The sequence below is a fragment of the Mustela erminea genome, chromosome 14 (genome assembly GCF_009829155.1).
Source record: "Mustela erminea isolate mMusErm1 chromosome 14, mMusErm1.Pri, whole genome shotgun sequence".
NCBI lineage: Eukaryota > Metazoa > Chordata > Mammalia > Carnivora > Mustelidae > Mustela > Mustela erminea.
Genome location: NC_045627.1, coordinates 588,061 through 601,815, shown reverse-complemented (window position 1 = coordinate 601,815; position 13,755 = coordinate 588,061).

The following is a 13,755-nucleotide window of genomic DNA, read 5'->3' as shown; positions in this document are numbered from 1 at the left end:
AAGCTGAGAGCTTGACTTCCCAGCTGAGACCCCGGGAGACGATTGGGCTGAACAGAGCATCAAGTCAGAAAGCCACCAAACGGGTTCTAGCTTAAATAAATTGGGCCATCGGCCTTTGGGAACTAAGTCCTATATTCTTTTCAGTACCACAATCTTTTACAGATCTTCCCAAAATTAGTTCCCTCAATTCCCAGAAATTTTCTAGTTAGATGCTGACTATTGCTGTCCAAAAAGCCCAAACTGAATTCTAAAAGGGAGTTCATCTAAAAATCCTTGCCTCTGTAATGGGCTTGGTCCAATGCTTTCACTTCATGCAAAGCAACTACTGAAGAACTTAAAAAAATTCTCCTTTTTCTCATCTCAGCTGAACCCTTTATGTCCAGGGGCCCCCTGAGACCTTGCAGAGATGTTTGGAGCTATTTATAAATATGACACATGATGATGTCTGCCTTGGCAAGCAGATCGCACAGAACTTGAAGTTTCGGGAGGAGGAAACAGATACCCTAGTCTGAATTGGGCCATGATATCACTTACCTTCTAATTCGTGGTGGCCTGCTGCCCGGGAAATGCCATCTGAGCCTTGGAGAGATCCAAGGCTCCATGAGAAAACTCAGTCCCTGAGGACCCCAGCTGGTAGGTCTGGAGATGTCTGGACCTATAACTGGCACTGGGGTTGGAGAAGATTCAGGCATTCACTTTTCTTTGTCCAGTGATGCCCCCAGAAAAAGTTTTCATGTGTTATTATGAAAACCAGTGTTTCCCTTTGCCTCACCACCTTCTGCATTGTCCTTTTAGGCAAAAACATAATCCAGGACAAAGCGAGATGCTTGATGAGTTCCCAGACTTCAGACCCAGATAATCTACAACTGGGCATTCTAAAGATGCTCCTGGATATAATTCGGAACCATTTTTTGGTGATTTTAGAGGAATCACAGATGATAGGAATATTAAAAAGAATTGAACTCAGATTAGTATCTCATTTTTTTGAAAGAAAATGTAGTAGATTCTGAGAAACTGTAAGTCTGCTTGACCTTGCTTTCCAGGAAACTCCTGGGATGGATTGTTGAATGTGTGATTTTAACTATGAGCGAAGGGATTAGGAGATTTCTGGGAGTCTGCACTAGTTCAGAGAGAGCCTGTCAGTGGTGCCAGACTGGTGCCATTCTGTGTTCTGATTGTGGTGTCACTTAATAATACCAAGGAATCCCAAAGAGAGTGTTTTGTTGGTTTCATGTGGCATCTGACATAAAATCCTATGCGTGAACTGGAAAATGTGGGCTGGATAGAGGCACACCTGGGCAGGTGAGGGATGAGTGGGTTGAACAATTATGTTGAAAAACTGGACTGAGGGGTGCATGGGTAGCTCAGTTGTTAAATGTCTGCCTTTGGCTTAGGTCATGATCCCAGGGCCCTGGGATTGACCCTGCTCAGCAGGAAGCCTGCTTCTTCCTCTCCCACTCCCCCGGCTTGTGTTCCCTCTCTCGCTGCCTCTCTCTCTCTGTCAAATAAATAAATAAATCTAAAAAAAAAAAAAAAAGCCAACCTGGATTGATATCATAGTGGAGCATGAGGTATCTCTGATAGCCTTCACTATATTCTTTTTAATAAACCAGTAAACCTAAGGAAGTGTTGCTGGAATTCTGTGGTCCGTTGTGTCCAGCAAATGATCACATTCAAGGAGAGGGGTCCTGGGAATCTCTGATTTGCAGTCAAGTGGGACAGAAATTGTAGGTGATTGAGGAACTAGGGATAACCTGTGATGAGCCTCGGAAGTAGGGAGCAGACTCGTGGGATCAAGCCCTTAACCCATGGGATCTGATGTTCCCTCCAGGTAGATGGTGTCAGAACAGAACTGTAGGACTCCCCAGGTGGTGTCTCAGAATTTCTTGATGTATAAAACCTACATAGGTGGTATCAAAGAGTTGTGACTGCGGAGGTCGTGCAAGAGCAAAAGAGAGGGTGCTTTTTCCAACTTAGCCCCCTTTCTCCCCTTCTCCTTGTGATCTGGAAGCTCTGTGTTGGGTTGGTTGTGTCACAGGGTGGAGAGATGGAGGATTTCTGACTCACTGCTGGGAGGACAGCCCCGTCTTTGTGTGGGTGAAAAATAGACCTCTATTGTTTTTGGAGACCGGGATTTTGGAATCAGTCTACTGTAGAAGCTGAGCTGACCGGGTAGGAAATGCTCTCAGAGACTACTCCCCTTCTCCTGTTGAAATGAACAAGAAGCAAAAACCTTACCAAATATTCCCATTTTTCTGGAGGGTGAGGATTGTTACCTTAGCTTCATCTAAAAGAACTCTATTTTGGGGCACCTGGGTGGTTGCGTTGGTTAAGCGTCTGTCTTAACTCAGGTCATAATCCCAGGGTCCAGGGATCGAGTCTCACAGGGGGCTCCCTGCTCTCGTCCTTCAGCTCCCTGCCAACTTCTCCTTCGGCCCCTCCATCCCACCTCCCCACTTGTTCTCTCTCTCTCTCTCTCTCTCTCAAATGAATAAATAAAAATCTTTTTTTAAAAAAAGAAAAAGTACTCTATTTCTATCTGTGTCACTTATTTAAATGTCCTTGGTCAGACTTTCTTTAGTAAAAGATTCCGATTTTTTTTTTTAAGGCATAACATTTCAAGAAGTTTCTAGCATTTCTGGAGTTCTTGTGAAGCCTTCAGTGTGCATCTCACCTATCTTTACGATGACTCTATGGCGTAGGCATTGTCATCATTGCCATGTTTTGGGGGTTGGAAACTGAGGCTCACACAGAGGCAAAGGGCTAACCTGGGGAAAATCTGGGAGTAGGTATAGAAGCTCGGTGTTCAGCCGAGCTCCATCCAACCACATTTTAATTTGTAAGAAAGTTCTTTATCTTGCAGTAAATTCTGCCTGCCAGGCTTCCAATAAATGCTTAATGAGTTGAACCCTACACTAGAACCACTATATTATGTATGCGTCTTTCCATTTCAAGAAGACAAAGGATCAGTACAAGAAAAGGCAAGAGCTAAAGGAGAGTTTCCAACCAGCTTTCCGCTGCAGAGAGAGGCATTATTATAAAATAGTGTATTTCCACACCATGGCAAGGAATGAAGTATGATGTTGGCTACTGATTTCAGGATCTGCGGCCCCCTTGAGCTGTACTTATGTTGCTATTTTAACACCCTGTATATCTAAATTATGTTTGAAACATCTTAATTGTCAATCATGAGCCACAGTGGTCTGGGAAAGTCCACTTGACGTAAACACCAAGGATATCCGTATGTGTTTCCACGTGAATGGGTGCAATGCAAGAGTAAATTCTGGTCCCAATTCGGACAATAAGTATATGATCTTGAGAAACTTACTTACCTTCACTCAATAACCTCATACATGTGTTTTCAAGGCTGGAGGATTATGGAATAACCAGTCTGTAGGCAGCATCTGAAGTTCAGGAGATCCATGAAAGACTGGTTTACCTACTCTCACCTACTCCCGCCAACAGAGATTCTAATTCAACTTTGTAGCAATGATCAGAGGTTCAAACACCTTTTTCTCTACTTTCAAAATCAAGATTTCTTTAATACACAGTGTACTTTTGTCTAATCTCTAGTATTGAGAAGTTAGGGTGCACAGTACATAAGACCACCCTTGCCTTGGACACCAACTGCAAGTTTGGGACTCCTCAGGTCCACCCTTAGGTTTGATCATTTTTTAGAAGTGTTCACAGAACTCACTGAAAGCTGATGGTTCAATTTATACCAGCAAAAGGATAGAGATTGAAATCAGCCAGTAGGGTCGTCCAGGAGGGTTCCAAATGCAGAGCTTCTGGTTGTCCTATCCCCATGGAGTCATGGACAATGTTAACTCTTCCCAGCAATGATGTTGACGTTATCTGTGGAACATTGCCAACTAAGGAAGTTCACCTACACCTCCACTCTATGGAGACTCCCCAGTCAACTGCCTGTGTAGCTCGCCTCAGTCTCCAGATCTTTTGGAAGTTGAGCTGATACTGCGTGACTCAAAGCCCCAACCATAAATCACATTGTTAGACATTCTGATATGGTCTGAGATCCCCGAGTAAACAAAGACACTCATCAGTGAGGACATACTAAGAGCTTGGAGATTACCTACAAGGATCTGAGGGCAAAGCCCATACATCCTTTTGGGCAAGGTTAAAATGCTTACTATGCATGTGGAAAAGCTTTCTTGTAGATAAGTTTATGAAGACCAATTTTTTAAAAAATCTTGTTTTCTATTTGAGACAAAACAGAGTCAACTGTAACTTCCAAAGCAAGTGCATTTTCAACATCTGTTACGGTGCTAGGAAAACTCTGTGTTACTTGTTGGCAAATTTGACCCTACAATGTCTGAGCGCTGCCTTATCTGTTGGCAGACATGCTTACACGCACCACCAACACGGGCTGGCTGAAGTTATGGGGGTGTTATCTCCCCTTGACCACACAGTGCTAAAGGTTCAGCCTGGCTTCTGACCAGCCATCCTTGTCATGGTTGCCAGTTCCCAGGGTTCTGAAAAGAAGGCATAAGGAGATGTGGGACAGTGTCAGCAGCCTCCAAACCTGTTGTTAATTTGTCATGGTCACTCAACTCCTTTTCACGTACCCACCCTCTCCTCTCCAGACTCAGAAGATGAGCGACTCTCTGACACTCCTGAGTCATTCAGGCAACAACGTTTAATTGGCTCTGAAAGTTGAGTGCACTTTGACATCACCATGGATCTTCAGGACCGTCAAAGTATATGTTATGAACTGAACTGTGCTCCCTCCAAATTTGGATGTTGAAGCCCTAACCCCCAGTATTACTGTACTTGCAGATAGGGCCTCTGAGGAGGTGATAAAGGTTAAACGGGTCCTAAGGGTGAGGCCCAGATGTGATAGGACTGGTGTCCTCATAAGAAGATGCAGAGTTCTCTCCATCAGGCGAGGACACAGCGAGAAGGCAGCTGTCTCCAAGCTGGGAAGAGGGCTCTCACCAGCAAATGATTGTGCTGGACTTAAGTCTCCAGAACTGGGAGAAACAAATTTCTGTTATGGTAGCCCCTGGTCTTTGGTATACAGTTATAGTAACCCGAGTTGACCGATACAGTATCATCCCCTCAATGTGGCCAACATTGCTCTCTTGAATATGTAGAAAGAACATGTGTCAAAAATTGATTTAAGGGGCACCTGGGTGGCTCGGTGGGTTAATCCTCTGTCTTTGGCTCGGGTCATGATCTCAGGGTTCTGGGATCGAGCCCCATATTGGGCTCTCTGCTCAGTGGGGAGTCTGCTTCCCCACCTCTCTCTCTGCCTGCCTCTCTGCCTACTTGTGATCTTTGTCTGTCAAATAAATAAAATCTTTATAAAAAAATTGATTTATGCTCTCACCAAAGGGTCCTGCATGATGGTGAAGCTGGTTCTCAGTTAGACTTCTGTTTCATTTTAAGATTTATTTATTTATTTGAGGGAGAGAGGAAGTATGAGCTGAGGGAGAGGGAGTGGGAGAGGGAAACTCGAGCAGATTTGGAGCTAAGTGCGGAGCCCAGTGCCGGGCTCCATCTCAGAACCCTGAGATCACCACCACCTAGGCACCCCTCGGTTAGACTTCTGAAATGAGCACCTTCCTCTGACTCTTGCTCAAAGGCACAAGGTCATCCCATTCTGCTGCTTTCTCATAAAAAGAACTACCCTCTGTTGATTGCTTATTGAACGAATATATAGTTCTATTACTTCATGAACTGTAATTTTATCCAGTCCTCACGAGAGCTGTCATTATGTCTATTTTATACCTAGGGACGCTGAAGCACAAAGAAGTTAAATGACTTGACCAAGCTCACCTAGTGGCAAAGTCAAGATTCACACTCAGTCAACCTGGCCCCCGGTGCTTACTATCCTTACCCCACACCACATTGTCTCCACTCTCTTTATTCTCTGCCTCAGGGTACTTGGCCACTACTCCTCAGCCAGATTCCTTTTGTCTTTTTTTTTTTTTTTTAAGATTTTATTTATTTATTTGTCAGAGAGAGAGAGAGCAGGAGGCAGGGGGAGAAGCAGTTCCCCTCTGATCAAGGAACCCGACACAGGACTTGATCCCAGGACCCTGGGATCATGACCTGAGTTGAAGCCAGACACTTAACCAACTGAGCCACCCAGGTGCCCCACAAATTCCTTTTGTCCTAATCTCCCCTTCTAGCAACATGAATGGAGTTGGCCATAGTTTAGTTCCATTTCTGTCTCCGCTACTTACTAGCTGTGGAATCTTGGTTTGGGTACTTATTAGGGCTAAACCTCAGATTCATCATTTATTTAAAAAGTCTATGTCACAGAGTTGTTTTGAGAATTCATTGAGATAACGTGAGTAAAGTCCCTGATATTAGTAGGCATTTGATACTAGCTCTGTTACACATCACATAGTCTCATGAATAAAAGATAGGGGTTCTCTTCCTGGGATCCAAAGCCAGCATGGAGAGAGGATGACAGGAAGACATCTTCCTTCTTTCTTTCTTTCTTTCTTTCTTTTTTCTTGTGAAAGAGTCTGTGGCTTTTGTCATATTCCCAAAAGAGTAGGTGACCTGCCCTCCAGCCCCCCACCATCAGTTGGGAACCAGTGAATGTTAGTGAGCCTGGAGACTGAGACTTGAGTCCTTCAGAATTCAGAAATGAATTGAATCTTTTATATTTTCTGCCCACAGCACAGCTGGGCACATAGCTGGACCCGGGTCTTTCAGCTTTCCTACCCCTGAGCACGGAGCCGGACACGCAGCCAGCTCTTGGTGATTGCCTGAAACTGAATTTCACTGGAATTCAGTGATGGATGTCAAGGTCTAGGAGGGTGGGGTTCCTGATGTTGCCCGCCCACTGTGAAAAGATTTCCAAAATCACTTCTCTTGTTTGACAACAAAGCTGAGTATTCCAAATGTTGCATTGGAAAAGGACGCTGATTACACCAGCCCAATTGCACTATGACGTCTACTGCTGGAGACCGGTGCGTGGGTGGCAGGCGTGGCTGTGCATACGGCAAGTCTGTCAGACTGTATTAGCCCTCGCTGCTCTCCCCTCACTCAAATACCTTGAAATAATAGCAACTACCGTGCAAAGAAAGGAAACACAAGCTATTCATTTCATTTTTTATTTTGACCCATCTACTTGTGGGCTGTTATACCCACCTCAACTTAAAAAGGACTTAAGTATACCTAGCTGTTGATTTCCAATTAAGGTCTTTAATAGATCTTGCCTTCCTATGTGAGATCTGGGTATTTATATCACATACTCCTGTCAATCTCATTGAATTAAGAAAGTTTATATTTTACTTCAATTCTGAAGGGTGAGTAATAATTTTCAAACAATAAAGAAGTAGCAGATTAAGGAAGGATTTTAGTAAGCATCTAAAATATACATCCTAGGGGCGCCTGGGTGGCTCAGTGGGCTAAAGCCTCTGCCTTCGGCTCAGGTCATGATCTCAGGGTCCTGGGATCGAGCCCCGCGTCGGGCTCTCTGCTCAGCGGGGAGCCTGCTTCCCTTCCTCTCTCTCTGCCTGCCTCTCTGCCTACCTGTGTCTACTACTACTGTCTGTCCAATGGATAAATAAAATCTTAAAAAAAAATAAAATAAAATATACATCCTACAAGAGAATAAGACCAGTGAGAGAGACAATCAGAGTAAGAAGAAGAACATGCAACAGAACAAAGTCGTGGTCGGCTAGTGGATGAGAGTGAACCACGAATTTGGCTCTAGGCAGCTGTCAAAGCAAAGAAAAACCACAGAATTTTCCAGAAGGTTAAAAAAAAAAAAGTCAATTTGTCAAGCCAGGACTAAGACAAATTTCTCAGTGAAAGGGGTGATGGGGCAGGCAGATCATTGCAACTGCCTCACGTGGATTTCATAGAGAGTATCTGGCTGTTTCTTGTAGAGGCCCCCAGCAAGGCCAATCCTCTAACACCAAATGCAACTCAGGAGAAAAACCATTCTGGGAGGCACCCTCGATGCTCTTGTAGAACACTTTTCTAATGGATTGGCTAGAATACAAAGAAAAGATTCAGATGGAAAAAAAAAAAAAAGAATTGCCTAGAGCAACGGAGTGTGTGCATATCCATTGGGCAGTCCTCCCTGAAAAATATGTTATTGCTCCCAAGCCTCATAGAGTGGGGGGTGCTGTTCTCTGGGAGACAGACCTGGAGTAAAGACATTCTATGAGGTTTACCAAGTGGAGTGTAGAATGCCCATCCTTCCATGAAAATTATGAAGCCTCAGAAAAAAAGATGCGTGTCCTGATCTGCACGGGGGTGGGCTGACAGTGTATGCAAACAGGGCCAAGAATGTCTTCCGAAACACACACAAATAGACCACCTGGGGCTCAGCATGCAACACCAGAGAGCAAGACAGCACGAGTGGCAGTCTGGGCGCTCTTTCAAAGCAGGCGTTGCCGATCCAGTCAGCGGAGACTGTACCCGGAATTGTAAGGTCTGACAAATTACCATGGTAATCACAGTGTGCTTCTGGGTGTGATGGCTTATTATCTAGTAGTCAAGGTAATTGGAGATATTTTTGCTTCTTTGTTAGACACCGCCAAGAGGAGGAGGATCAGGAAAAGGGGATCATTCTGAACAGACTCAGAGGCCCAGTGCTAGAAGTCAAGGAGAGAGAGAGAAGGCGGTGGGAGAGGGAGGGAGAAGGAAGCAGGAGGAGCGTGTATGGCTGTTTAGGGAATGAAGGTGAACAGGAGGTAAAATGTAGCCGCGGTGGGGGAAGGCAGGAGGGCACAGGGGTTTTACAGTCTGAACGTTTGTGTCCCCCCCACCCCAAATTTATCTGTTGAAACCAACCCCTCCCATGCCCCGTCAGCTGGTGTTAGGAGTTGGGGCCTCTGGGAGGTGATTCAGCCATGAGGGTAGACCCCTCCTGAGTGGGATTAGTGCCCTTAGAAAAGAGGCCCCCAAGAGCTCCCTCGCCCCCTTTCCTGCCATGGGAAGACATAGAAGACACCATCCATGAACAAGGAAGACAGGACTCTCACCAGAACCCAACTGTGCTAGCAACTTGATCGCAGACGTCCGGCCTCCAGAACTGAGAGAAATATGTTTCTGTTGTTCATAAGCTACAAAGCCTATGGGACTTCACTACAGCAGCCTGAGTGGGCTGAGAGCCAGCCCCAGGCCTCCACACCTCTCAGAGGAGCTCAAATTAGTGGTCAAGCTCAGGGTCTGTGATCAGTGGATCCTGCACAGAACGTCTCTTTGCCTGTTCTCTCTTTGTGAAGGACTTCGGGTGGTTTCCCTGGTGGGACTCCTGAAGCCCCAGATAGGGAGGAGTCTGAGTAACCAAGTTCTGCGCAGACACGCAGACACAGTGTATATGGCTGGTGTTCTCTGCACAGCCATCTTCTCCTTGTGAACGGCGCTCCAGGCCATCTAGTTGGCGGTATTTTCCCAGTCTCCTTGGTAGGAAAGCGTTCAAGCTCAATATTTTTTTTTTTTTTTTTTGCATACTTACGTTTTGCCTATGGCTGGTAGAGCCTTGAGAAATAAGGTTATGACTACCAGGAATAATTCAGTCCAACAAAGTCTTGGTCTAGATCTTGTTCCTATGGAAGGAACTATCTGCCCGTAGCTTTGTAGATGATAATTCCTGACTATGTTCATTGCAAACAAGGAGGGAGAGAAGGTGGTTCAACAGTCCTGAGCTCTGCTTGATGATTTTGTTTACATGTTATTTTTCTGTGCTCTCATTTAGAATCTAGATTAGTCTGCAGCTCTGACAGCTCCTTCCCAGGGGACAGGCCTGGCTTCCCCTTCAGCTGAGGACTGGAGCAGACCCTGTGGGTAGAGAAACTCAGCTAGGCCTCCCCGGTGTGTAGCTCCTTATTTGCTCAGGTCCTTGCTCTCTGCAGGGCCCCAAAGGGGACTTTGGCTTGTGAGTGTGCCCCCAACTGGGATGATACAATGATGAGAGGACGAACACATGAGTCACTGTGTGATCGACAGGTCACCCCAGCAGGTGATTTGCAGTCTCAGAGATGACTCTGACTTTTTGACTCTGCGAGTGGGAGAATGAAAATGCTGTCAGCAGGAACTGGGAATTTAGGAGGCCTTGGTGGGGGGCGGGGAGCAAGATGGCAGATCTGAACACAAAGCACACAGTGGAGCTATGCACAGGGAGAGAGTGGGTGATAAGGTGGTCTGGCCCTGCAGAGAGGGGCAGGATGTGGGGGCGTCAATGCCCGAGAGTGGTCATCACTGCTATGGGATCCCTTGTTCAGAGACAGCTGGATGAGAGAGACGAGGGAAGAATGGGGAATCCTTAGTTCGAACAAGGACAAGGAGGAATTGGAAGCTGCCGAGGCATCTGGGAACCCTCGCAGAGAAGAGGAAGGAGTCCTGACTGTCCAGTGTTATTAAACAAAGTGCTTAACTGTTCATCGGAGAAATCAGCTCTGCTAATTTTAGAAGAAAACGCACCTATTTAAAACTTGCCTGGGTGGCTTCCAGAATCTGTAGAAGGGCTGTAAAAACAGACTTGGAGCTCTGTGAGGAGGAACCACCACAGAGACTGCCACTCTGCCCAGGAGAGCGAGGTATGCAGCTGGTGTCTCAGACACCTTGAGCTCTGGATGCCAGCATCTCTCTGAGAACCATGGCCACTGCCTGCCCCAGGAACTCAGACTTGAACTCAGCATTTCGGCCAAAGAGAGAGCCTCCTGGTCCTTGCTTCTTTGCAACAGTAAACCCTGATGCCGAGCCTGGGGCCAGCAGGGTCTGATGATCAGAGTTTAGGGCCTCACAGTTGCACTCTGGCTGCAAGGGAGGCTGGGGAAAATCTCGAGCACACGTAGCTTCTCCCCTGGGAGATGGAGTTAGAAAGATGGCAGAGCGGATGGGGGACATCTGAGTACTTACACTTGTGTTTGGAGAGGGGGCAGACGGGAGATCAGGAGAGTTGAGAGGAGAGCATACAACACGGGAAGAACATTCCAGAAGAAAGGAAGAGTGAGATGGAGGAAGCCTTAGGAAGACAGCCTCCCCTGGCTCAGGACAAGGTTATTGACACAGGAGTGGGTTGCACCCTGAGGGTCATAACGCCTGAGGCTTTGGGTGGCAGGGCTCTGGGAAGCAGGGAGCTCAGAGAATTCGGGGTGCTCCACTGAAGGTGGAGGACAGCCTGAAGCCCTCCCCTTGTGTGAGGTTCCCGCTCCATGGATGCCGGACAGTCAGCTGCAGGTCTTATATGGAATCTGTATGCCGATATGGCAAATACTGATTATTTTCCTATAATCTTCCAAGAGTTCCGTATTCCTTTCTATTGGCTCCCCAGTTCCCGGGGAGGAGAGGCTCTTCCAGGGCTGCCTCTCACAGAAGCCTCCCCTCTCCCAAAGTCGAGGGGGCAGATCTTCCCTCTCCTGTCTGTCCAGGAGCCTGCAGCCTGCCTCGGGGTTTCTCCTCGATGCCGCTCACATTTCACTCCCCTGTTTCTTCTGTGAGTTTCTCAGGCCATTTCTAAGATTTCCCTCTTGCGTAAGAAACCAGCTCCAAGTCCACGATGTTTGCCACAGTTATATCTTGTCATCTCTGCTCCGTGGTCACAATTCCACCTGCAGAACTAATGGACACTCTGCCCCACCCCCCCCAGCAACCCTCAGTGCTATATGAACAGAGGGTTCTTTAGAGGGAATGTTAGCCTCCCCGATGGAGAAATACAATCAGATAGATACTGCTTATGATTGTAGTCAATTTCCTAACAGCTGTACCTTACTTATGATCAACTACCTCCCAGCCCCCTCCCCTCGCAGGTGCTGTCAAATTAGAAAGCTCTCGTCCTGTTCTTTTTTTTTTTTTTTTAAATATTTTATTTGTTTATTTGACAGCTAGAGAGAGAGCACAAGTAAGCAGAGTGGCAGGGAGATGGGGAGAGAGAGAAGCAGGCTCTCTGCTGAGAGCCTGATGTGGGGCTCGATCCCAGGATCCTGGAATCATGACCTGAGCCGAAGGCAGCCGCTTAACCAACTGAGCCACCCGGGTGCCCCTCGTCCTGTTCTTAGACACAAAGACAAACACACCCAGGAGCACAGGCAGTTTTGTCTGCCTACCGCTCCTCCTGTGCTTATCGCGGGGCTGTCACTCTCAGCCTGCCACCCTATCGTCATCTACAGGGCTGGGCTCGGTAACCCAGGCTTGGCCAATCATATCACTTCCTACACCTAGCAACAGCTCAGCCTGTGACAAAGAATCTTTCTCTAATTGGAATACCAAGTTCTCTCTTGCTGCTGGTCCTCTGCTAAGACATCATAAGCTTGGGGCCACAAGGGTACTTCCTCAGCTATGTAGGAGACGTCCATTTACAGGGGGAGACACAGGAGCCAGCCCCACGAGGAAAGCAGAGCTCAAAGACAGAAAGAAATAGAATTCCAATGACATTGACTGGGTCACTGGATTTAGCTCTGCTAGAGTCACTAAATATCCTTCCCTTCTCTTTCTCTCTCTCTCTTTCTTTCTTTTAAAGACTTATTTATTTGATGGCAGGAGGGAGAGGGAGCACAAGCAGGGGGAGTGGCAGAGGCCGAGGGAAAAGCTCTTGATCCCAGGACCCCAGGATCATGACCCGAGCTGGAGGCAGACACAGCTGAAGGCAGATGGTTCACCTACTGAGCCACCCTGTCACCCCTAAATATCCTTTCTGTTTAAGCTAGTTGAATTGGTTTTTGTTACCTCCAAGTAGATGAGCCCTGAAGAATAATAACACTTTAAAGAATTAGAATGAAAGTAATACCCTTAATTGGGCAAAACAGTAAACAAATAAATTGTTCTTCATTCTATTTTTAGTTATACAAAAAATGGTATACTACGTTATACATTTTGTGTGTGTGTGTGTGTGTAGATGTGTGACTGTAAGGTTTGATCACAAATTTCTCCCTCCAGAACTCACGCCTCTTTGCAAGGTAAGTGCAGCCGTTCCTCTCATGTGCGATGGAGTTCATCTCTCTCTCCCTCTCTGAATCAGGCTGGCCTTGTGGTTTGAATCTTAGTATGCACCACAAAAGATGCTTATGACCTTCCCAGGCCCTCCAGCTTCTGTCATTACCCTCTCAAAAGAGGACCAGGTGAAAAAGCCAGTCTAGCCCCCTGGAGGATGAGGCCATAGTGGGGCCACCAAGGCAGTCCATGACCAGGAAGGCATGTGAGGCCCTCTGGAGCTTTCCAGGATGGCTCTCCCTCTAGCTGAATGCTATTGTGTAAGTGACTCTAAACCAGCCAAGTGAAACCAGCAGAGGAATTGCCTGGTGACCCCACAGAATTAGGAGAAATAATAAATCTTAATTGTTTTAAGCCACCAAGATTTGGGGTGGTTAATTATGAGGCCAAGGCCAGCTGAAACACATTGTGTTCTGTATGTTTCACGTAACTGCAGCTCGTCATTCCCTCCAGATTACTAATGTATTTGTTAAAATTCTTTTTGGTTGCAACCCATCTAAAACTAACTGGGACAGCTTAAACAAAAGTGAAATGCATTAGAAAGTTTCTGGAGGTAACTCAAGGAACAAAAGGTAAAGTTGGGGAAGGGAGAAGTCAGGGCCACTGTGGGGACGTCAAGGGTGGGGGTCATGGGGTGGGGGTCATGGAGTGTCCCTCCGGGAAAAGTGCCATTAACCATCCAGTGGTAGTGACTCCGGCACTGGTAACTTCAAGTTCTCAGGACAGTCTGACAGATCCCACTTAAGCAGTATCTACCTCTAGACCCTTCAGCTATGATGAGGGGCTGGGACGGAACACAAAGGCAGAAGCAAAACTCAAATAACAACCACCCAC